The 18711-nt window shown below is 41.7% G+C and overlaps 1 protein-coding gene and 1 long non-coding RNA gene across 2 annotated transcripts in view; both read right to left on the bottom strand.

The window, feature by feature from the left end:
• LOC135510814 (Kv channel-interacting protein 2-like) overlaps window positions 1-18711 on the bottom strand; it is a 113313-nt gene that overhangs the window by 89993 nt on the left and 4609 nt on the right. The gene's annotated exons all lie outside the window — the stretch shown is intronic.
• On the bottom strand, window positions 9688-18029 carry LOC135510815 (uncharacterized). Its single transcript, XR_010451169.1, has 3 exons — window positions 10734-18029; window positions 10377-10511; window positions 9688-10266 (listed from the first exon to the last, which is right to left on the bottom strand). It is a non-coding gene; the product is annotated as an uncharacterized LOC135510815 (long non-coding RNA).

Below are 18711 nucleotides of genomic sequence, written 5' to 3'. Positions count from 1 at the left end.
AATAGGTTTAATAGCTCATATACTGACACCATTTGTAGACTAAAAGGGAAAGTTGTTTTTTTGCTCATAATATGATCATCGTTCCATTGGACAATAGCTTGTTTGGAAAAATGGGTGTTTACATTATTGCTCAGTAAATAAAAGTTCTTTGTAAAAAAAAAACCTGAAAAATGATTGCCAAAATCAGCTGGTTTTGTTATTGTTCTCCCGTCAACATCCACACTAGATGGGCGTGATGAGATAGATGAACCAAGTAAGCCCTTAACTGTATCCCATACCTTTTTAAAAAGCATTATTGTAAAATCACATTTTTTTCCCCTCCGATTTAATTTAACTGCATAATTACGTTGTGTTCTATAATTCTGTTAATCAATTTCTAGTTTAGATTTGGCTGCTAAGACTTTTGCGATATTTTTTTTTAGAAAATGCCTCACCCAGTTCAACATCAGTCCATGGAGATGGACGAGCCCCGACTGTACTCTTTCTTACTGGGGCATGATGGTCCATTACCTCAGTGAGCAAATCAATAAAACATTCTGTAGCGTGATTTAAATCATCCTCTAGATAAATCAGCTCCCAGGGTATAGCAGCCAATTCATTTTGAAATAGCTCATGATTAAACGTTTTACAATTTCTCTTGACCACGATCCTTTGGGAGTTTCTTTGGAACCTTGGTGTTCATGGTTATGTTCACAATATTATGGTCTGTCCAGCCCACTGCATTGATCTGGCTTTTAAGCATTGCAATGGTATATTACAGAAGATCAGATCAATGCACGTGTCCGAACGGTGACCTAACTTAGTTGATGATCTAGTAGTATCATTAACCATTTGTTTCAAACCACAGCTCTCGGCATATCTCATTAATTGAGTTCTATTTCAATTATCGTGATCCTTCCAATTTATATTAAAATTACCCAAGATAAATACATCTCTGTTACTATCTGTGGCCTGGTCAAACCCAGTGCATAAGTCATCCAGATAGGACACCTTAGAGCTAGGAGGTCTATATACACACATCCTACCAATATGGGTGCCTGGTGAGGCAGATGTACTTGAGCCCATAGTGCCTCTATTTGACACACATTAAGATCATCTCTCCTCTGAAAAGGTATGTGATTCTGAATGTACAGTGCTACACCCCCACCATTCCTATTCCTGTCCCTTCTCAGTAGACTATATCCATGAATGTACATTTACCCATCATTTACAGATGCATCCAAATGTGTCTGGGTCAAAGCTAAAAATATGAATATTATTTATGTTGACCAAGTTAAAAACCTCATGTATTTTGTTAGGAAGGCTACATACATTAACCTGAGCTATATGCAGCCCTTTCCTTGTCAAGTGAAGATCAAATGAGCATGTATTCATTATAGTTGAAGTTGTCAACATACACTACAACACACAAACTCAGATTTGAACATTGGATTAAAATAGCCTGTTAGTTTCTCTAGACCCTTACAGTTACAAGTTACCTGTCCAAAATTGAAAATCAGTAATGTTACTTTTGGATTACCCAAACTCAGTAACATTATCTGATTACATTCTGTTACTTTTAGATTACTTTCCACTTAAGAGGCATTAAAAGAAGACAACAATGTATGTTACCAATTGAACGACATCTATTGCAGGTTAGATCCATGTTAAAGTTTACATAGCCAGGCATATATGGATATAACATGTTACTTTATGGGTTGGTTATGTAGGCTTCTTCTAACCCATCGCTTTCTACTACATATAATAATACGATTAAATTATCTCTTTACATTAAAAACCAAAGTGTATCAGAATTCCAGTCATTCCAATAAATGTTATACCACGTGATCTTCAAGAATAGGACTTGGAAATATGGAAGTATACTGTCAATTAGTCAAATTGTTTTACCTGAGCATGATCCCAAAACTAAGGACTTATTATCCTGCTCTACTCTGTTGTTTGCGATTTTACTGTCACGGAGGACTGATTGGGCTCATCGACTCGAGTTGAAAAATAAATGCAACGCTCATGGACTGTGAAAAGCTGTCATCAAGGCAAAGGGTGGTTACTTTGAAGAAAATAAAATATGTTTTGATCATTTTTTTGTTTACTAAATGATTTGAGTTCATAGTTTTGATGTCTTCACTATTATTCTACAATGTAGGAAATAGTAAAAAAATAAAGAAAACCCCTTTAATGAGTAGGTGTGTCCAAACCTTTGACTGGTACTGTATATATAATTTGTCCAAAAAAAGATGTAGAAACTACAGATTGTCCCTTTAAGTCTATCAAATGTGTGCAAGTTTGAGCATGTTTCCTTTAGTCCTATGGATTTTTTTTGTTATCAGAATGAATTCAATTGAGCAATAAAAGCCCCACTTTTATTCCACAGGCTGGGATCCACACCATGCAGCTGTTACACGAGCGCATTTTTCACTGACTGTTCACTGGTTTTAAAACAATGATTGATAGGCAGCTGAAACTTCTTGAATTCAACCATTATTGGATTCAAATACAGATTTAGATTTGTGAACAGCCATCCACAACAACCAAGGCGCAAATTGCTAAATGAGAGAGCAGCAGTGTGATTCACATCAATAACAAGTTATAGCCGTATCGCTGTAAACTACATCCCTACTATCATCCTTACCTCCGAGCGTTTATTCCAAGCGTTTATTTAATCTTTGGATGCCGACAGCAGTCGCACCATTGGAAGGCATAGCTTGGACTGTAGCCAACAATAGCATATTCCTGCTCTTTTCCCATGTGTCACGCATAGGTGTAATAGGTGGCAGGGAAGTCAGGCGCAGGAGAGTCAAACTGAGTGTAAAATGGAGTCTTTTAATAAAGTTCCATGAGTATGCTCCATAACAATAAATGTACAAACAAACCAAACATAGGTACGATGACCCCGACGCGCACCTATACAACAATCACACTATACTGACAATAAAACAATCTCTGACAAAGACATGAGGGGAAACAGAGGGTTAAATACACAACAGGTAATGAATGGGATTGAGAACAGGTGTGTGGGAAGACAAGACAAAACCAATGGAAGATGAAAAAAGGATTAATGAAGGCTAGAAGACCGGTGACGTCGAACGCCGAGCATCGCCCGAACAAGTAGAGGCAACGACTTTGGCAGAAGTCGTGACACCATGATCCATCAAAAACATTTTGTGTGTCATCATAGTGGTCTCTGACTTGTGGTCAGACTCGCTCAGGTGGAACAAACTTAAACATGAGCCTTAATGCTGACTTGAATGTCATTGAGAAAACGGAGAAGTGTCAAAGATTTTTTTTCCGCCAACATCCGTCCTGAATTTCAAGTCATCCTCGAAGTAATCATCTAGTTTTTCAAAAGTATCGGTAATCTGATTACAATATTTCTGCTGGTAACGTAACGGATTACAGTTACCGTTTTTTTTTGTAATCCCTTACATGTAACGGATTACATGTAATCCGTTCCTCCCCATCCCTGATCACCAAGGAGACTAGTTGATTCAACGCTTTTCCTTCATGATTGGGATACAGTTTTTTCTCCTTTCACTGATCTCCGTGGGGAAGTGATCATTCATTCCAAAATCAGTGTTTCTGTGTTCTCTGCCCCTGCTCTTCACCATTTCCTTTTGCTTAAAATGTTCAAAACATGAAATAACAGCCCCGTGTCCTATTCCCAGAGGCCTTACCCATTCTATGGACTCTGGAGGAAGTGACATTATGCACGACATCCTGCTAACAAATAACCGAGACCCCAAAAAGGGGGGTGGAACCGTCTGAATTCAGTATCACTGATCTGCCAACCTCTGTCTGTAGTGTCCAAACAGTTTGGGCTACACACTATTACAATTTGCTCTAGGAAGCCCACAATCCTCACAAGACTCACCTGAAGGTAGCTCGGTACCAGTTGAAAAAATGAATGAAAGTAGTTTAGTGCCTAAAAAAAAGGGTTAAATGTGTCCATTTTTTATATTAAGTTTCCTGATCTTTCTCATATCTCTCAGATATAGGACAGACACTACAAAACAGACTAGTCTATCCTACACAATTGGGCACTGTAGACTCGGTGTCCAATCCGAGGCACAGAAACATGAAAATGTAGGCTTGGCCCTAATTTATGTGCTCTCTGACACCTGGTGTTGGAAGACCGAGAACAATACCAAAGGACAAGCCAGCCTTTCCCACTTCCGAGGGGCAAAATGTTTCTACAGTATTCAGAGGTCTGACTGTTGAATGTGATAGAATAGTCCTATAGTTTCAATGTTTGGTATCTATACTTATCTGAAACTTGTTCAATTAGGATAATTCTGATGCTATCTACAGTATATGGATGTATTATCACTGTGGTAACTTGTATCTGTACAGGGTGAACTCTAAATGCCTCTCAAAATGATTCTATCATCCTCTCATTTACATTGGCCTCATCCCCCACATATGCATTTAGATGCTGTGACACCCTGTGGAGATTGGGCGTTAGTGGTCAGGTTACACTGTAAACTTGGTATCGCTTGATTGGTCAATGGTGGTTGGTTTTGGGTTGAAAGGTTACACCTTCAGATGTTATAACTGGAATGAAATGCCTTTGTTCTCTCTCTCTTATCATGTATCCAGTCCATGGAGGAAGGTTGCATGATCAGTTCTGATGTCCTAGTGTCACGCCCTGGCCTTATTTATCTTTGTTTTCTTTATTATTTTGGTTAGGTCAGGGTGTGACATGGGGGATTTATGTGTTTTCTCTGGTCTAGGGGTTTTGTATGTTTATGGGGTGTTTTCTAGTCTAGGTGTTTATTTAAGTCTAGGTGTTTATTTAAGTCTATGGTTGCCTAGATTGGTTCTCAATCAGAGGCAGGTGTTTATCGTTGTCTCTGATTGGGAACCATATTTAGGCAGCCATGTTCTTTGGGTATTTTGTGGGTGGTTGTTTCCTGTCTTCTGTCTTTGTGTCTATGCACCAGATAGGACTGTTTTGGTTTTTCCACATTTGTTGTTTTGGTATTTTGTAGTGTTCACGTTTATTGTCTTTATTAAACATGTTGAACTCTAACCACACTTCATTTTGGTCCTCTGTGACGGAAGAAAACCGTTACACCTAGGCCTCTGGCCTAGTAAGAAGATCTTTGTTCATGCTTTGTCCTGTAAGTTAACCTTAGGATCTGTGTGCTAGGAATAATGTCTTGTAATGCTTGTTAATGCCTTGTACCTTCAGCTTTGTGCCTTGTATTTTAATCCATTCATTTTACAATGTTAATTAAATATATGCCTTTGATATAGACCATTCTCAGACCAATTACTGCTGGTCTACGTCAACGTATTGCCTAATGCTTGAGTGTATATTTTAATTATCTTTATGAAGTCATAAAAATCTGTATTAGGCTAACTGCTTCGTCTTATTACGAGTCATACGTGAGGATTTTATCATATCATTAATACTGTATATACACATGTCAAATATTACTGCCCACTACAAAAACATGAACTCATTACCTTGATGCTTTCTCTGTTAAATCTAACAAGACCTTGCTGGACATAAAGCAGACAACCGATTATCAAGATCAAGTTGCTAGGATATTAGATCCAACGTGGATCCAGGCACAACTGTCTTCACCGGCGTAATGAATGAGACACCACAAATATTCTGGACATTCCTTGCGAACACCTTTTTTTCCAGCACTTGGGCTGTTGTTGCATCGCATGTTCGATCACAACAGCTGTTTGTCTCTTGACTGTCACTCAGAAAATTCCTTTTGGATCAGATGATGATGTGTGAAAATATCACAGCATAACTAATCATCTGGACAACAAATGTGCATCCAACAAATATTATTGAAGAACCAAATTTATTACAGTATCGATTTAGGTTTTAATTATCGAAGTAAGGTTACTCTTTCGGTTAGAAGCATTCGATTTCGCAATGCATACATTATTTGGGATTTGTTTGCCCATGAAAACAAAACTGTTTTCCCCCTGTAACATAAGGAGACTTGAAATGTTACACTGCATTTCTGAGATCATTACACAAAAAAATATCCGACAGCTAGAGCCAGGATTCTTACAGGGATGAAGTTCAATGTCTAATTGAATTGATTAATGCTTAATATATAATATAATGACAACTTACACTGCCATAAATGCAAGGACAGAAAATTAATCAACTCTTGAATTTTATTGAACATATGTTTGATCCCCCTTATATGTCGCACGTCACTACTTCACAGGAGTAGCATTTTAACATACATTTTTTTTAATCAAAATGTATTTTTGGCCAGAAATGCCTTCTGGAACATGTGAACTTTCATGTGCCTTAATAACAAACTTATATTCCATCCATAAATACAAATAAAATTGTTAAATTACGGGCTTAGTTGGTTTAGCCACGGAAAAAGACAGGAACCTTTCCACTAGCCATGATTGGCTGAGATAATGGTTGGGCTGGACATGCTGGGAGATGAGTTTGGATTGTAGCATGCTACTGTCTACAACGTGAGCTGTTCAGTATGTGTTGACAGTCCTTTTTACTGCACCATTTATGAAAGATATAACATTAGCCATTGAATACTACAAAGGTTTTACTACTTTTATCAAAAACATTGATGCCTTGAATTTAGCAGGCGGTATCGATAGATCCGTTGGAAAAAGTGACGGGCTACTTTCTGCACACGCCACAGTCAGTGTGAACCAGAGTGTGTTGACAAAAAAGGCCAAATAAGATGTATCTTTAAACAAAAGTTAAGTGGTTCCAGTCTGCTGTGAAGCGTTAATCAATGTTTAAGGGTGAGAGTCTAGCTACATTTTCTAACTTTGTCAGAAAGTAGTTTATTGTATTATTATTATTATTATTATTATTATTGTATTTTACCCCCTTTTTCCTCCCCAATTTCTATGATGTCTCATCGCTGCAACTCCCCAACGGGCTCGGGAGGTGAAGGTTGAGTCATGCATCCTCCGAAAACATGACCCACCAAACGACGCTTCTTAACACCCACCTGCTTAACCCGGAAGCCAACCACACCAATGTGTCGGCAGAAAAACCGTTAAACTGACAACCAAGGTCAGCCTGCAGTCACCGGCCTGCCACAGAGAGCGCGATGAGCCAAGTAAAGCCCCGCCGGCCAAACCCTCCCCTAACCCAGACGACGCTGGGCCAATTGTGCATTGCCCTATGGGACTCCCAATAATGGCCGATTTTGACACAGCCCTGGAACAAACCCGGATATGTAGTGACGCCCCTACCACTTCAATGCAGTGCCTTAGTCTGCTGTGCCACCCGGGAAGCCCAGAAAGTTGTTTTTACTGCAAGATAAAGCGTACTGTTAGTTAGCTAGCAAACGTTAGCTTGCTGGCTTGCGAGCTAACATTACGTGTATGATCTGTGTAGTAATATTATTTGAATCAGAAACCCATTTGTTTTGCTAGTTATAGCCTAATGTTAGCTAGCTTACATTGAACTTAGTTTGTTAGCTTTAGCTACCTACAAATTCATACTACAGTTAAGACAATGTTTGTATTGGTAGTAGTATGAGTTGGGATTTTGCCGGTTCATTATTTACCTAGTTAGCTAAATAAGCTACCAAAAGCTACCATCTCGGCCAGATTATTACATGACCCATCAAATTAGCCAGGTGTGTCTGGGGTTGATTACGGCCATCTATTGTATTTCATGAAATGTGAACATGTCGAGACAATAGTGACCTATCCACTTCGCTAGATGTGGCTGGGGGGGTGGTTATATAATTTCCTTCACATGACTCATCAATTTAGACAAGTGTGTCGGGTAAGCGTCAACTAACAATGATAAAATATTTATAAAATATTTTTCTCTGGACACTTTCTGTTTTTGACATTGCAAGTAACCACTTCACTGTACCATTTACACCTTCTGTATCCTGTGCATGTGACACATAAACTTAGATTTTATTTGACATAGCGTGTGTTTACCACATGGCCTCAGATATGAATCCTTAAAGAGATGTGCGGGGCTAAGGCTTAAAAGGGTGTAAACGATGATGAATGGGTGTAGACAAAGAAGCGCTCTCCAGTAGATGTACCAAAACATTCAATAGCCATTTTCTAAAAGTGGAGTTACATGTTTACACATTTTCAAATCAGAATTACTTTCCTATTGTTCAACTGCTGGAGTGTTCCTCAACTTTTATCCTATGTAAAAAACACAATTCCAAATTTTGCTACATAAGACTGAATCGAGGCGGTCGGTCACATATCTTAATGTAACGGGATTATATATATTTTTGCCATATTATTATCAAAAGTTATAAATCAACAGCTGTAATAACTTGTCCAGTGTAGGAAATCCTCACTGGTACCCTAGTTTATAAAAAACAAACAATACAGGACCTTGGGACATGAAGTCAGTTTACTATTCAAAAATAGACGTTTACTATAGGACGTCAATAAATGACATGAGACTGTGATATATTGTTGTCTGTACATGCTTCATCTCAGCTCTCTCTTCTTTCTCCTATCCTCCCCTTTCCCTCTTTTTCTGTACTTTTCATCATGTCATCTCTTTCTCTCTTATCCTATCCTCCCTTCTCAGCTCACTGCTTATTTCTCCTCTCCTTCCCTAACCTTTCTCCTCTCCTTCCCTAACCTTTCTCCTCTCCTTCCCTAACCTTTCTCCTCTTCTTTCGGACATGTACATGCTGTCTCTTTTATCTGTTCTCCTCTCTTCCCCCTCCTCCCAGGCAGACTGCTGTTAATTGGAATTCATTTTTAGTGTGTGTGAGGTGTGCGCATTTTCGGTGGGTGTGTGAGAGGTGTGTGTGTCGATGATGGATGAAGGTGATGTTTCACAGCTTTCTCGTAAGGGAGGAGAGGAACGAGGGAAGGGAAGGGGGGGAGGTGGGGAAGGTGGGAAGGGAGACGAAGGGATGGAGGGTGGTAGACAAGGACACATGCTGTGAGACCTTCTGATGGGCCAAAAGAACAGAGTGGAGAGTCAGTGTGTGTGATAGAGAATACACATTTGCAATGTAACCTCAAAGACAAATGGAGACATTTGTCGTAACTGTAGGCTACAGAGATCACCGAATGTGCTGGCCTTTTAATTATGTTTTGCCATCTGTTAGCTGTAAGCCAAACTGCGCAAAAGTGCAATCGAAACTAACCTTGATGTTAAGTTTAGGCATTCATTCCGAGCTCTTTGTTAAGTTTAGGCATTGGATTAAATGTATGTAATAATTCTGATTGGTTAGGGTTAAACGGGAACTGCACCCACTGATTTAGCCTCATTTTTTGGCTTGCTCCTCAGGAAATGCTGGCGGCCCTGACAGAAGCCATACGTGAGTTGGCTTGGGGGTGTGGTTTGATGTGGGTGCTTCTTGGGTGTGCCATTGTCACCACCAAGACACGCCCATCTGTCAAAACCTTGCCCGCAGATATTTCCCACCACTCAATCACAACAAACAAACCTCACAAAAGGTTGAATTCAACACCTACAGGCAGATGTATTTTGTGTGATACCGGAGGAAGCCTTGAATAGGTCAGTAGCCTACAGAGTAATATGAGAATGCAATTGTTGAATTGTATATTCAGATACTTTGCCTATCAACATTTTGCCTGGTGGTAATGGGGCTATCTTGGCAAACATGTCAGGGTGGTCATAACTTCCTGTGTGGTGTGTTATCAACAGGAGTACCCTAATCCTGAAGGAATAATACACCGGGTTTCTCCCTCCCCATATTGACTGATACCATTCAATTTAATAAAAAAAAAGACAATACAAGTCAAAGTTATGTCTAGTAAAATTGTAATGCAGAGTGCCAGGTCTCTCTCCATTCAGAGACAACATTATCAAGCCCGTCTCTCAGTCTGGACTTCATCGCATCTTGCAAGTCTCCATGTGCTGGCTCAATACATGTTTCTGTGAACACATAAACACATAGTCATTGTTCCATTACCAATGGCAGTTAGGATATGTAATATCTGAAACACAAACAGGTAGTATGATAATGTTTGAACAGGTCAGATAATAGCTACTCAATTATAGACTCCCCATCAAATGACCGAGGCTGTCGTCTGGCAAAAGCATCTACAGATCTCTCCATCTGTATAAATAGGCAGAGTATATCAGTTACTCATGGAATGAAAGGGTGTTGCAAATACTGGACATTTCTGCTGTACTGTATAATTACTAGTCACCACATTGGGGATGTGTTGAGTGCCAGGTCTCTCTCCATTCAGAGACGTCAGTATCAAGCCTCTCTGTCGGTCAGAACTACATCACATCATCTTGCAAGTCTCCAAGTGCTGGTTCCATAGATGCATCTGTGAACACATACACACAGTCACTGTTCTATTACCAATGGCAGGATAAGTGATATTGGACAAACAAACATATACTATTTTGAAGTTTGAACAGGTCAAACTAAATCTACCTAATCCCGGTCTCCCCATTGACGACCATTGGTGAGGGGTGAAGCTGGAGGTGAGGTCTGGAGGTGAGGTCTTTGCCAGCGCCACATTGATGGGCATGGCAGCATAGATCAGCTTCTGGCCCCTCATCAAACATACTGGTCGGTCACACACAAACACACACACACAGAGCACTGATTACATTATCAATGGTGGTTATGATTAACATGGTGGAACCAACCTGATTGCTGCATTCACCTTTCTATTTCACTTCAGATATCAAGACGTGAAGTGAAAAAGAATGGAAAACTCAGCGATCAGGCTGATTGTACCAGGCAAAGTTATAAGGTGAACTAGAAACCAGGTCAAATGTCACCAACCTGATTCAAGTGTCCTCCCTGCTCCATTTACAGCTCACAGTGAGGGCATGCCTGCGTGATGTTGAGGGTCCCCTTGCTGGTCTTCTCTATGTTACATGTGCGGCTGCCAACTGGAGAATGGAGCTGTAGAACGAAGGGGGGAGACCCCGACTCATTCCCTGGAGAACGGAGCTGTTCTCGACCCCAACCAGCCATGGAGATACGTCACTCGCCGTGGAAGTCGAAGAAAGCGTCCTATGATAATGAGGGTCTGTTTGGAGATGTTGAGCCCGGACGGAACGTCTTTGACGCCCCGGATCCAGATGTTCCTGCGTATTCGTCCTCTGTTCTGTCTCCCTCTCTGGTGGCTTCTACCTCGGGTTCAGATCCTCTGAGCTCCCACTCTCACCAGACCGTGAGGCTGCCTGAGAGACCGGCCCATTTAGCATCGCCAGCTGTCATCATAGGCAGCTCTATGGTGAGAAACATCTCGGTCCCCAAGTCAAAAACTCTGTGCTACCCAGGAGCACGAGTACAGGACATAACAAGGCTGTTTCCGACTGTTCTACGATAGATGCCCGGGAGCTGACACTGTCGTAAACCTATGTGGGGTCAAACGACATCAGGAGGCCGAGCTCGGAACATCTGAAAATGTATTTTAAAGAACTGCTTTTAGCATTAAAAGACGAAAAACGGACAATCATTTCAGGTCCAGTACCATCGTTGGGCCTCGGGTGTGAAAGATTCTGCAGGCTACTGGCATTACACATCTTACACACCTTCTGGAAACAGACGATACTGACGGACTCCATCCAAATCATCTTGGCTCCTGGACTCTGGAAACAATTACTTATCAATGACCCAAGACCAGCTCAGTTAACCCCTACCATTGTGACAATGAGTCTTCATAATGCTGCATCAAATGTACATTATGCTAGGGGCATTGGCAGACACAATGTAAGTAACTTAATTTATGTCCCCCTAATTCCCCCGAATACCTCTGTTGATCCTACAGCTATTGTATACAGTAATCATGAGCCTTTGAACCAGAGTTACACTGTTACACTGAAGCGGTGTGCCCTAGTAGGAAGACCACTTTGCGCAGCTCACCTGCACCCAGCTCCAATATAAATAACATGAGGAAGTCTACTTCTGATAAGCTTCCCAGTAAAGCATTAAAAACCATCAAAGTAGCGGAGTATGGGCCTGAGGGCACCTGTAGCTAGCTAGCTAGCCTGCCTTTCTAGCATTATCAAATGATATGGTTCATAACCAGCAGCATCTCGACAATACCAATCCTGTATGAGCTTCGACCTAACTAAGTTGTATTGAGGAAGTTAACTAGCTAGTTATCGAGCTTGTTATCTAGCTAGTTACGCTAACATTAGCTAAAATTTTAGCTAGCCTTCCTTGCGTTATCAAAGATAGCTAACTATACAACCAGCAATAATGTTATTTAACGTTGTTAGCTAAGATAATTTCAATTTATTCAAGTAAGGTAGTGTTACTGGTACAGAATTGGGGACCAATGATCTCCAACCACATATTCTGCATGATAGGGTCCTTCAGCAGTCTCAAACGGTCATGATCCTTTGAACGTGCTTAGGTGCATGAAACAACGGAGCCCCATTCAATGGAGGGAAGCTAAGTGGGTGGAGGGGTGATTTGCACTTGGAGTTTCGCAAAAGGGGGCATGAATTGTAAAAATTATTGAAATCCAAACCCAACCTCCATTTACTTGTTGTGACGTACTCAGGTTCCAAAACTACATTTTAGACGAGACACCTCCAGGACACCTACAGCACACAATGTCATAGTGTAACAGTATAACTTTAGACCGTCCCATCGCCCCTACCCGGGCGCAAACCAGGGACCCTCTGCACACATTAACAACAGTCACCCACGAAGCATCGTTACCCATCACTCCACAAAAGCCGCGGCCCTTGCAGAGCAAGGGGAACCACTACTTCAAGGTCTCAAAGCGAGTGACGTCACCGATTGAAATGCTATTAGCGCGCACCACCGCTAACTAGCTAGCCATTTCACATTCATTACAATAGGAAGACCAAAAAGATAATCAAGGACTTCAACCACCAGAGCCATGGCCTGTTCACCCGGTTATCATCCAGAAGGAAATGTCAGTATAGGTGCATAGGTGCATCAAAGCTGTGACCGAGAGATGGAAAAACAGCTTCTATCTTAAGCCAATAGACTGTTAAATAGCCATCACTAGCCGGCTTCCACCCAGTTATGCAACCCAGCACCTGAGGCTGCTGCCCTATATACATAGACTTGGAATCACTGGCCACTTTAATAATGGAACACTAGTCACATTAATAATGTTTAAATAATGTTGACATACTTCTTTACTCATTTGATATGCATATACTGTATTCTATTCTATTTTAGTCAATGCCACTCCGACATTGCTCGATATAATATGTATACGCTTCTTAATCCTATTATTTTACTTTTAGATATGTGTGTTTTGTTGTGAATCATTGTTAGATACTACTGCACTGTTGGAGCTAGGAACACGAGCATTTCGCTACACCCACAATAACATCTGCTAAATATGTGCATGGGACTAATACAATTTGATTTGTTTTTGATTCAATTTTTCCGGGGCAGTCACTGTTTAAGGTTTGGGTTAGGGTTAAAAGAGAGAAACAACAATTTAAAAAGGAGTGCTTAGCACCGGGATTGGACCCGAGATGTTTGTAGCTATAGCCCACAGTTTAAGCCGGTCCACACTCCCACCCACAATGCCCTCGCTTGAGCCTACAAGATGGTAACAGGCACTCGCGATGCCCCTAGAAGATGGTTGAAATTTGTCATGGAATTAATATGTCAAACCATGCCGTAACGTCACCATCCTAAAAATGCCTGGACAGTACACGTAATCCACTGGCTCAAGGTTCCCTATAGCATTACTAGAGACTTTTGAGTGTTTCTCTGTCAACACAGAAACGAGGGAGAGGAGTGAATCAACAGAAACCCTGGAGTATTTGAGGTCTGGATTTAGAGCATAAAATGAGGCAAGGCGAGACGAGGAGAGCAGATTATGGCAGTCAGGCTGTTGTGGAATACCTCAGCTGTAAATGAGACAAGAGCGAGAAGAGAGCTTGACACAAGTGAAGCATGCAGCAGGTGGGCAGATAGTCAGTAGGGCAGAGGCGAGGGAGAAGAGATGACACGCAGAAATGCTTTTCTGAGATAAGATTACATTACAAGTATTCCCAGTATCGTCGTTGTTTCCAAAAATAACTGAAGTGAATTACAGAATATGGCCTTTTATGCTCTAAGAATATCTGCAAATAGTTTTCTATTTATCACATTGTCATTAATCTGTCACTTCTCTGGTAAAATTTCAAGCAGAAATTTGTATCCTGTACCACAAACTCAAAAAAGTTCTGGGTCACTGTAAAGTCCATGGAGAATAAGAGCACCTCCTCCCAGCTGCCCACTGCACTGAGGCTAGGAAACACTGTCACCACCGATAAATCCACTATAATTGAGAATTTCAATCAGCATTTTTCTACGGCTGGCCATGCTTTCCACCTGGCTACCCCTACCCTGATCAACAGCCCTCCACCCCCCATAGCAACTCGCCCAAGCCTTCCCATTTCTCCTTCACTCAAATCCAGATAGCTGATGTTCTGAAAGAGCTGCAAAATCTGGACCCCTACAAATCAGCCGGGCTAGATAATCTGGACCATCTCGTTCTATAATTATCTGACGAAATTGTTGCAACCCCTATTACTAGCCTGTTCAACGTCTCTTTGGTATCGTCCGAGATTCCCAAGTATCGGAAAGCTCCCGTGATCATCCCCCTCATCAAAGGTGGAGACACTCCAGACCCAAACGGCTCCAGACCAATATCTATCCTACCCTGCTTTTCTAGCAGCCGTATTCATCAATCTGGCCATGGCTTTCGACTCTGTCAATCACCACATTCTTATCAGCAGACTCAACAGCCTTGGTTTCTCAAAGGATTGCCTCGCCTGGTTCACCAACTACTTCTCAGATAGAGTTCAGTGTGTCAAATCGGAGGGCCTGTTGTCCGAACCTCTGGCAGTCTCTATGGGGGTGCCACAGGGTTCAATTCTCGAGCCGACTCTCTTCTCTGTATACATCAATGATGTCGCTCTTGCTGCTGGTGATTTTCTAATCCACCTCTACGCAGACAACACCATTCTGTATACCTCTGGCCCTTCTTTGGACATGGTCTTAACTAACCTCCAGACGAGCTTCAATGCCATACAACTCTCCTTCTGTGGCCTCCAACTGCTCTTAAATGCAAGTAAACTAAATGCATGCTCTTCAACCGATCGCTGCCCACACCTGTCCGCCCGTCTAGGATCACTACTCTGGAAATACCTCGGTGTCTGGTTAGACTGTAAACTCTCCTTCCAGACTCACATTAAGCATCTCCAATCCAAAATTAAATCTAGAATCAGCTTCCTATTTTGCAAACAAACCATCCTTCACACATGCTGCCAAACATACCCTCGTAAAACTGACCATACTACCGATCCTCAACTTCAGCGATGTCATTTACAAAATAGCCTTACAAAATAACACTCTACTCAACAAATTGTATGCAGTCTATCACAGTGCCATCCGTTTTGTCACCAAAGCCCCATATCCTACCCACCACTGCAACCTGTACGCTCTCGTTGGCTCGCCCTCACTTCATACTCATCGCCAAACCCACTGGCTCCAGGTCATCAACAAGTCTCTGCTCGGTCGAGCCCCGCCTTATCTCAGCACCCACCCGTAGCACGCGCTCCAGCAGGTATATCTCACTGGTCACCCCCAAAGCCAATTCCTCATTTGGCCGCCTTTCTTTCCAGTTCTCTGCTGCCAATGACTGGAACGAACTGCAAAAATCACTGAAGCTGGAAATTCATATCTCCCTCACTAGCTTTAAGCACCAGCTGCCAGAGCAGCTCACAGATCACTGCACCTGTACAAAGCCCATCTGTAAATAGCCCATCCAACTACCTCATCCCCATACTGTATTTATTTATTTATCTTGCTCCTTTGCACCCCAGTATCTCTACTTGCACATTCATCTTCTGCACATCTACCATTCCAGTGTTTATTTGCTATATTGTAATTACTTTGCCACCATGGCCTATTTATTGTCTTACCCCCCTTATCCTACCTCATTTGCACACACTGTATATAGACTTTTTCTACTGTATTATTGACTGTATGTTTGTTTATTCCATGTGTAACTCTGTGTTGTTGAATGTGTCGAACTGCTTTGCTTTATCTTGGCCAGGTCGCAGTTGTAAATGAGAACTTGTTCTCAACTAGCCTACCTGGTTAAATAAAGGAGAAATAATATTTAAAAAAATATATATTCTTATGTGCAAGTGTGCATGTGAGGTGAGAGCGGGAGGTGTCAGTGAGTGACAGACGGGCTACAGATTTAGAAAGGGAATAAATTCAATTATGGGTGAGAAAATGAGTGAGAATCTTCACAAATCTACGTCTGGAGGGAGAAAAAGTGTGTCCTTGAAATGGGATGTGATCTTTCAGTGGTGTCCAACGCAGCCATTTTGATCTCAATATCAAATTATTCCTGGGTAGCAATTAAAGCCAGCACTCAGTAAGTGCAAATAAAATAATACATTTGACATTTTGGTTTACATCTTTACATTTTGCAGCTGATTTCTCAGCCAGGCGACGTGATGACCTAGGGTTCGAGTGTAGCCATGATGAAATCTCCAGGCCCACATTCTACTTGAGTGACATGTGCAGTCCCCAGACCTCAACCCAAAAGAGAATATTTTGGATGAGATAGAACGGGCTGTTCGCAGCATGAATGTACCGCCTTCCAATCTGCAGAAACTGCGTGATCCCAACGCGTCAGACCAGCATCCCTGTGGAATGTTTCCGAACACCTTGTAGAATGCCCTGAAGAATTCTGGTTGTTCTGGAGGCAAAGGGGAGTCCGACCCGGTACTAGATCGGTGTACCTAATAAACTATCCAGTGAGTGTAAGCCATTGACTTGCTACTATAACTTCAGGTGTACTTAAATGATCAACTGTAAATAAAACACTAGTCCTCATTGAACAATATCCTATTTAAAAAAACACTATACAACAATGATAAAATTATATAAGACTTGTGGAAATATTGTAAAGTAATAAGCAAAGCGGTAGTAACCACCACTGATAAGCAATGTTAGAACTTCAATCATATTGACTAGCCTGCCAATCCAATCCTCTCGGATCTATACAAGCAGAAAGAGGGGTTTGTTTTTGGACCGGGCCCTAGATCCATCTCTATCCAACCCCCAAGCCACACTCTGGCCATCACAAACCTGTCACCATGGCTGGGATCCATCTCGAACCAACCCACAGTCCTCACTCTGGCCTCCATCCTCGTCTTTATCCAACCCACAGGCTTTGTTCCGGCCTCCTGCTGGGTCCTGATATTGCCTATTATACAGTCATATCACAGCTTTACACACATGCGCGCACACACACACACACACACACACACACACACACACACACACACACACACACACACACACACACACACACACACACACACACACACACACACACACACACACACAGCGACACAACACACAGCTGAGTGTCTCCTCTATTCTCTCTGAAGAAATAGATAGATGCACAGGGAGTCCCACTATGAAGATATGAGGTTTGTTTTGAGTGATTTCTCTTTATGGAAGTAAACATTTCCTCTCCTGTGGAGACTATTAACACATGCTGGGATAAAATGCTACAGTCCGTTAGTCGTTTCACACAAACAGCTCTTCAGTGCTTTTCACGTAACCCAGCGTATGGTTTATTCATGGTCTATTATATGTTGACAGTTTGTATCCATTCAGTAAAGAAGAGAAACTTGACGGGTAGACCGAAGCGGGAGAGATGGGCAGGAAGAGAGAGAGAGCGGCGCAGAAGGTGACATCATCAATATTATACTATGATAATATAGGCTTATTGCTGCATTAAAAGTCAGATAAGGATATCTTTAACACCATCCGGGATATAAACCCTTATCAAAGTGCATCTAGGTTGAAAAAGGAATGACTGAAATAGGTCTAACACAGGTCTCTTTTTGTTTCCATTCACACCTCTGTGGAGTCTTCAGTAATTGGATCATCTATTCACAATGCACCTAAACTAGGTACAGTTAGAACTGGCAGACAGAGAGAAGTGCTGTGCTGTGTGTGTGTGTGTGTGTGTGTGTGTGTGTGTGTGTGTGTGTGTGTGTGTGTGTGTGTGTGTGTGTGTGTGTGTGTGTGTGTGTGTGTGTGTGTGTGTGTGTGTGTGTGTGTGTAAGTATAGCACCATATGGGCTGTGTAATCAGAGGTCATTAATAAGGAGTGTGTGTATTATCATTCCCAGGAGACCGAGGAATGAACCCTCAGGTTTCCTTTAGCACCGTGTCACTCTGACTGATAGCTGCTACTGGTCGACTCCCTGTGTTGCTGTGTGTTGCTGTGTTGCCTACATCTCTACCACGGTTTGTGCTTCTTCTCCTCCTCTCCTCCTCCCCTCCCTATCCTATATCCCTTCCATCACCACAGTGTGGGGCTTTGTGTGTGTGTGTGTGTCCGTGTGTGTGTCTGTACAGCATGTGTGTGTGTCTGCGTATGATGTGTGTGTGTCTGTGTGTGCCCGTGCGTGTTTTGCCGTGCATGTGTACAAGACTTTGTCTCCAGTAAATTAGTTTGCTATCAGTCAGCCCTGTTCTCTATGGTCCTGATTCTGACCTGAGTTAAGCGTACGTAAATTGAACATTACTCCCTTTTTATGAACTTTTCTCTCTATGCATTTTCTGACCTGGAATTTAAGCATGAGAATAGTGTGCTATTCACCTGCTATTTGATTTGGATTGAATACATTAAGGTGTGTCTACAGATATGTCATAATCTGACCTTGACTTAATTCACTAATAATTCCACCAACTTGAAAACCATTAATAAGGTGTAGCTGTAACAGGATTC

Source organism: Oncorhynchus masou, chromosome 23 (genome assembly GCF_036934945.1).
Source record: "Oncorhynchus masou masou isolate Uvic2021 chromosome 23, UVic_Omas_1.1, whole genome shotgun sequence".
In the NCBI taxonomy this organism is placed as follows: Eukaryota; Metazoa; Chordata; class Actinopteri; order Salmoniformes; family Salmonidae; genus Oncorhynchus; species Oncorhynchus masou.
Note: the sequence above shows the minus strand (reverse complement) of the source record. Positions and strands in the feature narration are given on the sequence as shown.